Genomic DNA, 14,478 nt, shown 5'->3' on the forward strand with positions numbered 1-14,478 from the left:
CTAAGAGTGTTTTTAATTTTTTTCTCTCCTAACTATAATGTGTGACTGCTTTTCTGCCTAAACAGCTCTAAAGAGCTATGAAAACTGAAGTCCTTCAAAGCTGTTAAATGTTTCCTCAGATTTACAGTAAAATTCTGCATTACAAATCTCCTAGTAAAATCTCTGAAGCATTGCAAGCAGTACTTACATAATTTTCCGTAAAGTCAGTATTTGTGTATTCAACACCTAGAAAATAAGGAAAATGAACGTCGATAGGGAAGGGAAAAAACAAAGGCGGGGCGGGGGGGTGGGGGGTGGGGGGGGTGGGGGGGGAGAGGGTGGAAAAAAAAAAAAAAAAGCAAAACCCTACCCTGAAACAGCCATGCAGCTATTAAACATATGCCAAAGTAAACAATAGTGTGAGGGTCTGCCATGGCTTTGCCCTGCAGGTAGACGGCAGGCGGCACAGAAGGAAAGCAAATGGCAAGGAAAAGAGAAAGACGGTACAGGATGTGGATGAGATGCCGAGCCCTGAGAGCATGAACGGCCTGATTGTGATCCTCAAGTCACACCATCAGCCATGCAAAACAGGACATACCTTTCTGGCTTGCTGGTTCTGTCGGCTGAAACAAAGCAGTCCCATTCTCAGCGGGAGGCCAAATCAAAATGAAATTTTATTTAGTCTGCACTGTCCCCAGATTGGGTTTCAGAATGACTGCTTTAGGAGATAGCATGGATGTGGCTGATGCATGCTTTGCATATGAAACTGCAATAGGGGAAAAAAATAAATCTACATAATCAAAAAAATCTGTGCTGTGTGTATGGCAAAAACCCCTGGACGTTAGTGAGGCAGCTACAATGGATGTTTTAAAAAATGACCTTTCTGAATAAAATACACACTTGTGCTCTTCAATACTATTTTCAATAAATACATAATAGATCATTTTGTATGTAATTATTCAGAAGCTGCCCTGAAAGACTAAAATATCAAATCATTTTTCTTATTTTTTTTAATCACGGAGCAGAATTACAGTTTGAAAACAAGTGCAGATAAAATGTATATCTAAAGAGGATTTCTGTGTCTTGCAGTGGCTGGCAGTGACTGCACCTCAGAATCCTCTTCATTTTAATGTTTTGTTTAAGTCCCTCTTTCCTAGAGTACCCAAAGAAAGGCCTACTGCAGTAAAGAATCTGCTTTTTGTACCACTGATCTAATGCATTCCACCTTGCACTTTTAAGAAAGGATCCATTCTTTGATTAGACACACTTAATTTTACAGGTTATTAATAAATAAGAAAAGATCATCAACTGATCGCACAGTATTTTCATTAGAAGTTAGAAATAACTTACAAAGGCAAGGAATAGTCTGCCGAATATGCAGGGCATACAGCATGTAATGCCTTTGTTGTCAGTTATGCTGCAAATGAGATTTTCAAATAGGATTTGCAGAGGCAGGGCAGTGATCAACACAGTGCAACATCCAGGAAAGGGAAGTTGAGCTCAGTATTCAGTGTAACAAGGGGGCAGAAGGGAGCCTGTTTGTAAATACGTATTATTATCCAAAGAAAACACCTATCGCTGCTTAATTTTGCTACACCAGCTACTTGGGACTAGGTGATACTGATAATTTTGTAGGTGCACATCTGTGTGGGCATGTGTGTTTGTATTTGTCTGTGTACAGGACATGTAAGCCTGTAGTCTGTGCACATGTACACGCTTGATGCTTACACTGTAACAGACAAGCAAAAGGCAGAACAAACAATACACATGTTTTCAATTGACAGATATTTCTCTGCTAAAACAAGCAGTGCTAATACTGTGCTCTGTAGCATATGGACAGCCAAAGAACGGGAAGGAAAAAACTCCACCATAAAATCTTCAACAATGCAAAGGGGATAATGATCCCAAATAAACAATATAGATAAAAACTTCCAGGAATAACGAGATACAGTGCAAATCATTCACACAATGTGCTTTCACACAGCAATGACGGAAGCCACTGACAACAATGCAACCATGTGCAGATACTCCTTGGAGAGGCAGTCAAACAAATTTTGTAATTCTATCTTCTCTGCTTTGCAAGCTGAGTTTTAGACTTGCCATAACAAAATGTGCTGGAATATTGGTGATTTAAAATTAAGCACTGGGCATTATGGAAGGTAACTTCATAATGAGTTGTCCTATTGCTATTTAAAGCTAGAAATCCATAAGGAGCATAGTGAAAAATATAACACTTGTTCTCCTTATGTCTTGGAACAACTGTTTTTATATTTGTAGTCATCCTAACTGTTGTTCCAAACATGATATTCAGATAGTCCCTAGCCTCATGATGTATCGTATTTATTCTGATGTATATGTTATAGTGAAGCTTTGTCTGTGTTGAATTAATTTGATTTTTTTTGGTGTTATTATTTTTATTAATGCTGCTTTTTTCTCACAGAACTTCCCACTTCAGGGAAAAAGAAAGATCTGATTGCTTTAAAAATAGAAGACCAAAAACAAAGCTAGTATTCCCAAAATTCAATGCACCTGGCATTCACTTTATACCTAATAAGCATCCGTGAATATGCAAATGTTCAATGTCTCCAGTAACCTCATTAATTTATTCCTCAGGCAATCAAAGAATGTGAACCAGTCCTCTGCTACTAATACTGGAAGTGGTACGCCGCTCAGCATTGCTAGAATCATCTGAAAGCACATTCTGCATATTGAAAAACTGTTTCATCTTTCTTCCTTCCTTCGCCACTTTAATTCAAACAAAGACTTCCTACCTCAGTTTACATAGCTGACAGCAAAAGTTGAAAACCGCCAAAAAATAATTAAGACATATGTGTATGTCTTTTATATATACATATATATGTGTGTGTATATATATGTATATATACACACCCACGTGCACACGTACATGCTGGGAAGAGAAATAGTTTAAAGAGATCTCAACAGAATTCCAGTTTGAAACCCACCTGAGTTTTCTTATTTATGTATTTGGAGGGGGGGAGCTTGGGCAGGACGGGGGTGGGGGTAGAAATGACCTGCCTCCTACTCTGCAGAGCAGCTGAATAATCTTTTCCTTTGCCCACATTAAAAGCCCTGAATAATGTTTATAAAATGTTAGGGAATCCCGGTAGGTTTCCTATTTAACAAGCCATGTATGACAAATCACAGTGTAATGTACTACGTTCTTAATCTTTAATTAGAATGTGAATATCTGCACGAGAACGCAGTTAACTTTGACACATTAAATCTTCTGGTTAAAGTGCCTTACAGGAAGTGCAAAGATGAAACACTGCAACAATCTACTGCCTCTCTCCATTCACCCAGACAGTTGGGGAAGGATGATAACATCTTGTAATACCTGCTCTGTAGTAATTAATCGCTGTGGTATTTAGGACCATTCAAGTAGACAAATATGACAGAGACAGGGACAATTAGGAACCTTGTTCAAGCTACATTAACTTTTCCAGCTATTACAACACAGCAGCTCAAGTTTGCTTGTAAAAGCTGCAGAGGGATTGTTATGCATTAGCCGTGCGATTATTAATGAAAGAAAAGGAGAATTGTGTTTATTGTAGTTTGAAAATTGCAAATAAATTTCAATTATCTGCTATGTCATTTTGTTAAACATGCATTCTGGAAATGCCTTTGTACTCTAAATCATGAGCTACTTAGAGCAAACTAATACTAGAAAGCCTTTGGGAGATATAAAGTCAGTATTTTTGTTGAACTGGCCTTCTTTCTTGTTGAAACTGGAGATAGACAGAGCCACCTGAAGATATTTTAGATAGTTACTGAACCTTACAGACACTCTGGCATTCACCCTGCCTCTGTGCGCCAACAGGCAGTTGGATCAGACTTCGACACATCACCAGTGGAACGTGCACTCTGCTCCACAAGAACGAGAAAGCTCCACTTCCTTACTGATCCCATGCATAGAGTGCCTACAGACAAATAAATAAACAACTGGGGAAAAGCCCCTCAAAAAAGCCCTTTGCCTCTTTCCTGTTATTGCCACAGTCTTCAGCAGAACAGACCAAATGAAATGTGGGGGAAAGATTTGGGACCCGGAATGGATTATCTATTTTAAAGGTTACAAGCGGTGCTTTACTTTCCCATCAAGAAAGAGTAGCAAATACGCTGCAGATCATGAAGTTTGTTTTTTAACTATACACTTGAGGCAGCGTAATTTGCCATTGCTGTTTGGTACCACATGAACACATATTGGTTCTCAGCGTTAAAGGAGGATGGCCAGAAAAAAACAGGACTGGACAAACACTGCAAGGACTTTGGCATGAATATTCACTTGGTGGCTGTTTTCTTTAAAAAAAAAAAAAAAAAAAGAAATCACCTAAACCTGTGGCCCTTTTATGTTCACTTTCTATGAATATTTGAACTAGAGCTTCTTAGCAGCATGAATGCTCGCAGAAAGCTAATTTGAAAGTCATACATGCGAGTGTTTGTGGAAAATGAATTCTAAATTTGCATGTGCAAATATTTGCACTGGGTACGCTGCCGTCTTCCCCCAGTCAGGGAGCAGCAGTGCTGCCACGTGCCTCGCCCCACCAATCCTGCCTGAGGAACCCAGCTTGAGTTTCAAATATTGTGTCAAATTTGCCCAGTGAACTTGTTTACGATCGAGCCCCAAAGCAGAAAAAACCAGAAGTGTTAAAAAGTGTATGAAATGTACTCGAACAACAAATGTTTGCAGCAATGGGAGATGCGTAGTTGGGCATTTCAAAAGCAGAAACAGAGGCAGGCTGGCACAAAACAGAGTTTGTTAGAGTGTTCTCTCAGCTCTGGCAAGACTGTTTTTACCTCCTCTCTCCTTCCAGGGGGTGAAGAAGAAAAGGAAAGGGTAAAAACATCAGTCAGGACAGGCTACATTCTCTGTCCATCCACCCAGTTTATGGTCAATCTATTAAAATACTACCCTTTAAATTCAAAATATTTGTGAGCCTCAAAGTGCTTTCTGAACGTGTAGACAGAACAAACAGAACTCTACCACTTATTTGCAGGTGAGGTCTTCTATGCTTTTTCTGTGGGTTCCACACCCCCCCCCCCCCCGCCCCCCCCCCCCCCCCAGTTTTGGTAGTTGCGAACTACATTGCCACATGCTTGCCATTTTCTGCGACCTGCACCATTGTACTCTACAAATAAGAAGAAAAGCCAGCTTAGCCCGGCAGAAATCTGCATCCCCACCCCAGAATCTGTTGTCACAAAATGAAGGAGGGCTGGGGTGGGGGGTGGTGGGGGTGGGTGGGTAGAAGGGGGAAAGCAGCTCAGTGCACAGCAACAATTCCCCCTCTCAGCTGAGCTGCAATGATGTCAGCTTTCTGATTACAAACTGCTTATTTATGCTTCAACAGCTGCCAAGAGCAGCAAATAAGTGGCTAAAAGAGTGTCTAGACCAGGCATTCAGGCCTCTATTGTTTGCTGGTTGTTACCTGGTTGACAGCGATGGGTACAGCTGCCTGGTGTGAAAGAGAGCAAGGGATGGGGAGGCAGTGATTGACAGAAGGGCCCTCGGGGTCAGGCACAGCCAGCCCCGATGGCCCCATGGCTTTATGTTCCCGGCTCTAAAGGGAAAGCGATGGCTCTGCCTAGAGGTTGGAGGTGAAAGGAAATGTTTGAGGGTAATGAAAAAAATCCTTTAGCCAAATTTGTGATCATGAACAGTTACTCTGGGGAATTTAAGCCCAAGTGTTAGGCAGTTTTCTCTATATGCAGAAATGGTTATTGGTAGCCACTGAAGGAATAATAATGTGGTACGTGAGTATGGACAAAAATGTATCTTTGTGCAGTCCTTCACACAGAAGCTTAAAACTGCAGGCAGTTTTATTTTTGTTTAGGTTAAAAACTGATAACACTGCTAGAAACTGGTACTATGCACTATGAAATCCATTCTGCTCCAGGGCTAGCCTGAAAAGCATTCCTGAGCTTTTTCTGAAAAAATATTCAGGTATTTGGGAGGGAAAACCAGATATCTGGATTAGACAATAACCTATCAAAGGCTCCCGTCTACTCACTCAGTAAACTTTGCTCTCTTCATTTAGATTCTGGAGGGACAGTGTCTCTTAAAGCAGCTCAGTGGGTACAGCTAGCCAGGGAGCAGGCTGACCAAAACCCATAAAACGCCCTTTTTAGCCGATACAGAGATGTCCTCAGTCTGGTTCAGATCTCACACATGCTAGTGTGGTCCAGGCATAATCGTACTGAAGTCAAAGGAGTGGCATTGATTCAAGCCAACTGCAGTCACTGGCAAGCTGACTGAATTTCTCACCTCCCACCCTAGCTGCCCCCACGGTGGGATACTGTTCAGCAAAGAGGCAAAGCTCTCAGAAGTTTTAAAAGGATGAAGCCAACAAATTGTTTTTAATAGCACAACAAAACCAGATTCAAAAGTCTTGGAACAACATGCAAAAGTATGAAGATACTGTGCACCATGGGGAAAATTAAAGCTTTATGTACACTAGCAGGTCCACCCCTACCTTCACCCAAACACATGCAGATGAAGTTGCTGGGCAGCCATGAGTAGAATTAATCTTGCATTCCTGTTTGGCATTTTCTGACACCAGGCGAAGTCCTATGCCAAGAAAAAAAAGTTGATTTTCAGAGCTTGTTACATATGACAGAATTATTAAATGTTTTATGACCATATGGTGTAATTTTTTTACTGTAGTATTTGAAATAGATTATAATTAACAAATGAGTAACCTTTCTCCAGTAAAAGATAAGAAAACACTAAAAAATAGCCTGGGCATCAGTAGCAGCTAGAGAGGTAAAAGTACAGCACAGCACCTGAGTAGCACAAGCTTAATTTGGGTATACAGTTGGTTTCTACATATCCAATGCAAAAGCTGTAACTAAAATGAAATCATGTTAAATTAGCTGTAAAAAATAAGTTGATTTAATTAAGCACAAAAAGACTTATTAGATATAATAAAATGTTAAAAAGTCAAATGATGTGCAGTTACATTTCAGCTAACACTGCTCAACAAATCCACTAAATTTATTCCTTTCAATAATGATCTGTTTTGAGCATTTAATTAGATAAATAATATTTAATCACTTCAGCAAATTTGAACTAGAAGAATTCCTTGTCATCAGTGGTGACTCATTCTTGCTAATATCTACCTTTAAAGAAAAAAGTAAAACCAGATGATCTTCTGGAGCTGCAAAGAGTATGTGACTAGTGCAGATATGTCTCTAGGCCTCATTAAAACACCAAGGTTTGCTAAACAAACTATTATTTACAGTGAGAAGTGTGCATATTTTACTGGCAAAGAGCATTCACATGTTTGCCTCTTTTCAGCATCAGGCGCTATAAGTAGATGATAAGAAAAGATATTCAATAGATGTCCTATAATTCATCATAATACTGTTTCATTTAATAACTACTTTGCTGAAGTGATTGGCATGATTACAGGAAAATTACTTCAAATTATTCATCTCTTATCTAGCATCTAAGTTGTCCTAAACTTGCATGAGAGTTAGCATAATGGGACCTATTAATTACTAATGCGGAAAGTCCTTCACTACTTAAATATCCTTTCTACCAGGTGTGCTGTGTAATGCAAATAAAGAAATACAAACCAAAATGATTGCTTTCCAAGACAGTGTCACCCAAAGTTTAACAAATGAAATAACAAGTCCAAAGTCTATGGCCTGCCCATCAGTTCAAAATATCTAGATGTTCATATATTTTAGTTTCTATCTTTCTCTGTATTTCTCTCCCTCTCATATGTTTGCAGGGGTGTGTACATGTGTAAAAATAAGTATGTGAACAGTATATGGCATATATTGTATTTATTTTCTACTCAGAGGTACGGATGTGCAAGTTGCTATAAAAGACAGGCTAAGTACATAGTCTCTGCCCTAAAGAGCACCTTTTCATCTCAAAACCCTATCCATCAAATGCTATCTACTCAGTGAAATTTACTCCTATGAGTAAACACTTTGAAGCAAAGAAACATTATTATCTGTTAAGGGCAGAGCAAAGATGGCCAGAAGCTGTATTTGTCCTCTCTGCAGCCTGGATTTAACAGCCAATGTAAAGTAGAGCAGCCTTATACCCTTGGTTTTCTAAGAGCCCTGATGAAAACCATCACAGAAGAAACCAGGAATAGGTCCCTCCTTTCCTTCTTTCTAGCCCACCTGTGACATGCCCATAATTCAAAGAGGAGCTATGTTGCTTTTTAAAGCCACCTAAGACAAAAAATTCCCTGAGGGCCTGATGCTTCAGTCTTACACCTCAGAAACATACTTAAACCATGCAAAGGAGACCCATGCAGTTATGAGCTCTCATTAGTGCAGAGGCAAGGCCGCGAAAAATCCAGCTTTATTTTCTTTACTGAATTCAACCTCAAGTCCACAGTTAGCTGTCTTCTCTCCTTCTCTCTTTGCTGGTTTTATTATCATGACCAGTACCTTAAGTCTCATTAATTATGTTCACAATGTTGAAATAAAGATACAGGAAATATGGGATGGAAAAGAAATCAAAACAAACAAAGAAAAAAAACCCCAAACCCAAAGGTAAAAAGCACATAGAGACCCCATAAAAACTGATTGTTACTGACGTATGGCAACTGACCAAACCTAAAGGTTCTTGGCCACTTCTAGCTTGAAGTTCAGCCTCCAATGGGAAGGTGAGTCGCCCAAGTAAATTTCAGATAGGAAACAAAAGACTGGACTTCTAATACCCTATTTACCAGCAAATTGGAACAAAGCCATCACATCTACCATACACAGAAAATAAAAAAGCAAAAGACATTCTTGAACCCAACCTGATAGACTGTTGGAGGGCTTTTTAGTGTATTATGTACAAGAAAGGCATGTAAGTTTCTAAACGTGTAAATAGTCTCAATGAAGTAGGAAACCCACAATGAAGAAACATTTCTGGGGAAACATTATGTTAAAAAAGACTGTTATTTATTAAGGACAGGGACTGATAGTCAAGCCTGTGCTTTTGTTCTGAGTGACTGCGCTGCAACTAGCTTGTGGAATGCAGCAACTACAACATCTGAACATAGAACAGCCAAGCTTAATCCTAAACCTTCTTGTTCTTTACAAGTGAAAACTTTCAAAATGCTCTACTGTTCAATTTTTTACTTTGAGGCAACAAACACTTTTGAGGTTCACAATAACTTTTATTTTATCAAGTAATCACTACTGAAATGGTATGAAGTCATCTGGGACTGGTAAGCTTTCATGAAGCCACTCTGGTTTTCCTGTTATAATGTAAAAAAATATACTGCCAAACCAGGGATGCTACAGTGTGCAAGGGACTTCATCATACCTCCATTACTTCATGCATCCATAGATTTTTCCTATAAGGACTAAACTGATAAATATTCAGTGTTTATAATTCTGCAACTACTAGTAAGGACTGGTATTAGAGAACAATACGTTCCTTCCCTCGGAAAGTTAGAATTCTGTACTAAAAGTATTTGTAAAAAAATCCCACTTAATGACCAGGTACAATTATATCTGGCGTGTTATATATGACATTCCAGAATCGTATTAGCTGTCCAGCAGATTTGTTTTTCAGTGCTGGCTGTCAGCTGTATTGTAAAAGACACAAACTGTTGTTGAACATGAAGCTTTGCTGAGGTCCTGTGGCCAGAAACCCCTCCCTCACCCACCACATTCCACATAGGCAAAAACTAGTATGGGCATTGCATGAAGCAACCTTTTAGGTTACCTGTTGAAGATACATCTTATCCTCCACCTCAGCTCACTGGAACCAGAGATCTGTCATATTTATCCACTGTTGAACAAGGTGGAGAGTTGATGGCTTCTACATATTCACCTCAGTTTTCGCTTGACATAATAAGACACAATAATTCCCAATGAGATATCTTGAACAGCATCATATCTTCATTGGTTTGGTAGGCGTTCAACATTTTGCCAAGACAATAGCTATTCAGACTTAAGATAGTCTTCTTCCCCTCCCTGCCCACCCCTCCACCCCCCTACCTCCCCTGCTTCAGTGTATCTCCCTCATATAGCACACACTGTGTGTGAAAAAAACACAGAAGTGATTTGCTTCACATTACTTCTTTATTACTTTGAAATGCTGAAAAATACTACCACGTAAGGAATGCAACAGAATGAAAACAGAATTAAAAAAAAAAAATATTAAAGCCAGCACCAGTTCACATTGTTTACTACTAATAAGGGATATGCCTGAGAATACAAACTGATTCCTAAGAAATTACTCAGATCTCTAATTTTTGGATCTATCTGCGCTTCCTTCCTTCTGGCAGCCTGTAATTCCCATGTTCTGAAGGCCTTCAATTTAATCTAATATTCAACAATGTGTACATCTCTGCACTGAAAGTGCTTGACTATTTGACCTGCGTACCGCAACCTAGAATGAAGTGTTCACATGGAGTGGAACGATACTGGGAAATACCTCCAGTGAAGTCTCTCTAAACAGAAAGCAGTTCTGACAAGTATTCTTTGGTTTAGAGAGTCCTGTCTAATGGATTACAGAGTCTTGTCTAAGGGATCAAGCAGAGGACTGGGACAACAGCAAGAAGAAATGATGCTGGGGAACCATCAAGCCCATTGACTGACTGAAACAAATTGCTATGCTTGGTGCTAGTCCTTGTAGAAACATAATTAAGGTGCCAAATTCACTGAGCATCTGTACCAGCTTCTGCTCATGTTTGGAGTAAATGCTACCAGCAAAAGAATGTGTTGGTGGAAGGTATCACTGATACAGTTGTGTTTCTCACTGCTTACCATCTCAGCTGAACTACATCCTTTCAAGGAGAAAAAGCATGAGTTTTCTGCTCGAGCTAAACAGCCTGGATTTCTATGTGAAATATCTGGGAGGTAAGTCCTTAGTAAGTCAGTTTGGGGGAGGATACTCAACACATACAAAGACTAATTGGCAGCAAGTAGTGTTGGTAACTCCTACACTGTTGAGGAACTCAGGCTTCCAGCCAGTTCTGCTGCTGCAGGAACTTAAGGACTTTGTGATGCCCTTGAAATCTCTCCCTTTCTGTGTCAGGTTGTAATTGCGACTTTTGGTCTCTTTACTTACAATCTAAAGCTCAGTGCAGGATGCTGGGAGGCATTTTACGACTTGTGATAAATGAGGGTGTTGCTTTCCTAGACACATTGATTGCATAGCAGCCTGTGCTTGAAGGGATTGGACCTGATGATCCTCTGAGCCCCTTGGCCTACAAGAGGGCATCAGCAAGAAGCATGGTGGAATCCCAGCACCAGCAAATGCCTCTCTAAGAAAAAGTAGTAGTCTCCTGTGCTGCAGGTACTGCAGGTGCATCCATCCTTCCTAACAGTCTGAGCTCACGTTGCATGTCTAGAGGATGGAGACGCCCAAGAGCATTGCTGTGGGACCCAGGGTCATAACCTCGTGCAAAGATCTGTGTTTGTGCCTCAGCAATCCTTGTGTAAATTAGCATAAGGTTTGTTGGGTGAGCAGAACTCTTCCCTGCCTTGTGGTTTCCATGCAAGGTGTGTAAACTCCCACTGGGAGTGCACCATGGAGTGCCCCCTTCCATGGGAAAGAAGTAGCCAAAAAGCACCTCCCCTAGCCAGAGAAGATGAATGGCCCTGAGGTAATTTTAGAGTGTGTTTGGAAACCACAACTTTTTGCACCCCCTTGTAAGACTGATCTAAGTGGAAGAAAACTGCCTCACTGGTGACGTATTGACATAGAAATTTTTTTTTTGTGCCTCTGATTCAAAGCATAGAAGGCTTGCATGGCTATTTCACTGAGAAATACTGCTTGCAGGTGATTACAGGTTGGTACGCTGAGTAGGATGCGCTGCTGTCAGAGCCCTGTGGACCTGAGAGCGGAGCCCCGTAAATAGTGCTTCATAATGCAAACAGGGATGTCACCTCTGTGCAGGCAGATGGTGGTATGAGTGGGCTCTAAGCATCACTACCGAGTGAGACAGCACTTGTGACAACTTAATGCTGACTGAGTAACATCAACACAAGTCTTCTTTTCTGTTGTAGCTGTCTTAGGATGTCAGAAGATATGGATCTGAGATTGAAAAGACACTTTTGACAGCATAATGGCTGAAATAGTTTTGAAACATTTAAAGCAACAATAAAACGCAGAAGGGGAAAAAAGGATGAGGATAATGGGGTGCGACTTCTCAAAGGACGTGAGGTTTCTTTTCTCTTTGAATAATTTTGTATCTTCAAAACTACTTCTTTCTGAAAGTGCAAGTCACAATTCTCCAGAAAAAAGTCTGTCACATACCTAGGCATCTTCTGAAGGCAGTACTCCAGCTTCATACCTTTTTCACTAACTCTCACCCATTCTAGCTACGTTGGCTTCACTTTCAAGGCATAAGCATGTAGAAGGATATTTTTAGCATGCTCATAGTTCAATTGCACTGTTCAGCTTTGTAAAATTATGACCGGTTTCAAAACATGTAGGAAAATGAAACAATGGACAGAACCGCACACATTCATGCAAAGAAAACAGAAGAGGTGTGCAGGTCTTTAAACACAGCACCCAGCAATCTGTCTCCTTGAGCCTGAGAGGTTTTAGCATGATTTTGGCCTATTAAAAACAGGGAAACAAAACCAAACTCTGAAGCAAACCCCTCTGGTTTTCACACCTGAGCTCCCTATAGTGGATCCCTCAATAATCTGTAGGAGTAATCCTCGTAAAAGAACAGATAAATATAAATATCTGATTAATGTTCTAGCATATGATGATTATATCAAAATTATAATCACAGTGATTAGCATTTTTGCAGACTCCATGGCTAACCTGTGACTTTGTAACTGAACACTTGCAATTTGTTTGGGATTCTTCTGATTTTAATTTTTTGGTTTTATTTTGTAAAATCAATACATTCATATTCCCTCCACCTCCCTTCAAGAAAGCATTTCTTTTTATGGCAAGACTTTAAAAATACAAAAAAAAAAAAACCAGAAAAAAATAAGGAAAAGACTTTAAAATTTACATTTAAAATTCATTCCAGATTTGTTGTATTCATTACTTTGATGTGGAGTTCAGAGGCTGTCTTAGTACTGTAGTTCCTCACTGCAGTGTGATTGGACTTTCAGAACACTGTTCCACACAAATTAAAGGGTATTTTTTTTTTTTAATAAAAAAGGTTTCAAATGTGTGCTATTCTGTGGGGAGTAATTAAAACAAATTTTAAAAACATTAAGAGAAATGGATAATGTTGGCTATTGTTTTCTTCCTCAAAACATTTAAGCTTTCTTTTCTATTTAGCACATTAATACATTTTTCCCGTTAGAAATAAAAGCTATAGGCCCGGTTCTGTCATGGCGGTGAGCAGGCAGTTGGATACGGTAATGCATGCCTGAAGCCTTCACCAAGGATGATAAGCCTGCATGAATTTTACGAGTCTCAGTATCAAGGTTGCCCTCGCCCAAGGGATTTAAGAATAAGGGGGGAAAAAAGAGAAGGCAGATGTATGAATAACTGGCATTGTAAATCTTCACCGTGGCAACCTACAGCTAGAAAAAGTCTGTGATGGGTTCATGACTTGAGAAGAAAGCGACACAGCAGAATGTGAATGGATTTTCTTCAGCTACTTAATACACTGCTTAGAGCAGCTTAAGGGTGTGCGTGTGAGAGAGAGTATGTATGTGTGAGAGAGAGAGAGAGAGTGTGTGCATGTGTGTAAGGAGGGGGGGATCTGTGGAAATTTGTTAGAAGGAATTACTAGTGTTATACAGCTTGCTAGAGCTTGCTTTTTTTTTTTTTTTTTTTTCCTTCCCCCTTTTTGGGGGAGGCTGTAGGGGAGGAGGAATACCATTTAGTCTCAGAATATAAATGACTGGATTTTGCTTGGGAAAAAAAGATGGTGGGGGAGGTGCATAGAATTATGCAGGCAAGTAACAATGAGCAAATTGGACCCTTAACAATACAGCACAAGGTCATAGCGAAAGTCACCAGAGTGGGGTGGTGGGGGTGGCTGGTGGTAGAAAACAGATCATGATAAATAGCTTCCCATTTTGCAAAATCTGGTAGTTAATGAAAATAAGATGCATTTGAGTTGTCTGTGAACACCTGATTTTTTTCCCCTTTCTCTCTCTCTCTCTCTCTGGTCCTGCTGATGTATGAAAGCAAAGCACTGACTCTAATTGTGCAATTATAAAACGGAAATGATGCAGGTTTGGCAACACAGAGAAAGAAGGCAGTTCAATAACATTGTTTAATAACAAGCAAATAAAGCTCAAAGGGGAAAGAGGTGACTATTTCTGCTTTAGACTCATTAAGGAGCCTGAAACATATTGTAAAAGAGTGATATTTAATTATGGGCTGGACTGATAACATGGAGCAGGGCCTCACTGGGAGAAAGAGACCCTATGCTCCTAGGAGCGAGCAGCTCCAAACATCAATTACCATGATTATCTACCCGGTGCTTAGAAAATGCACCCGTCTCCGTGTTCCAGCAGCGACCCGTAAACAGGCATTGCATAGGCAAATTTATGGGCACAGTCAGCTGGGGCCAGGTGGGAACGTGAGCTTCCCAT

The sequence above is a fragment of the Falco naumanni genome, chromosome 2, assembly GCF_017639655.2.
Source record: "Falco naumanni isolate bFalNau1 chromosome 2, bFalNau1.pat, whole genome shotgun sequence".
Classification (NCBI taxonomy): Eukaryota; Metazoa; Chordata; class Aves; order Falconiformes; family Falconidae; genus Falco; species Falco naumanni.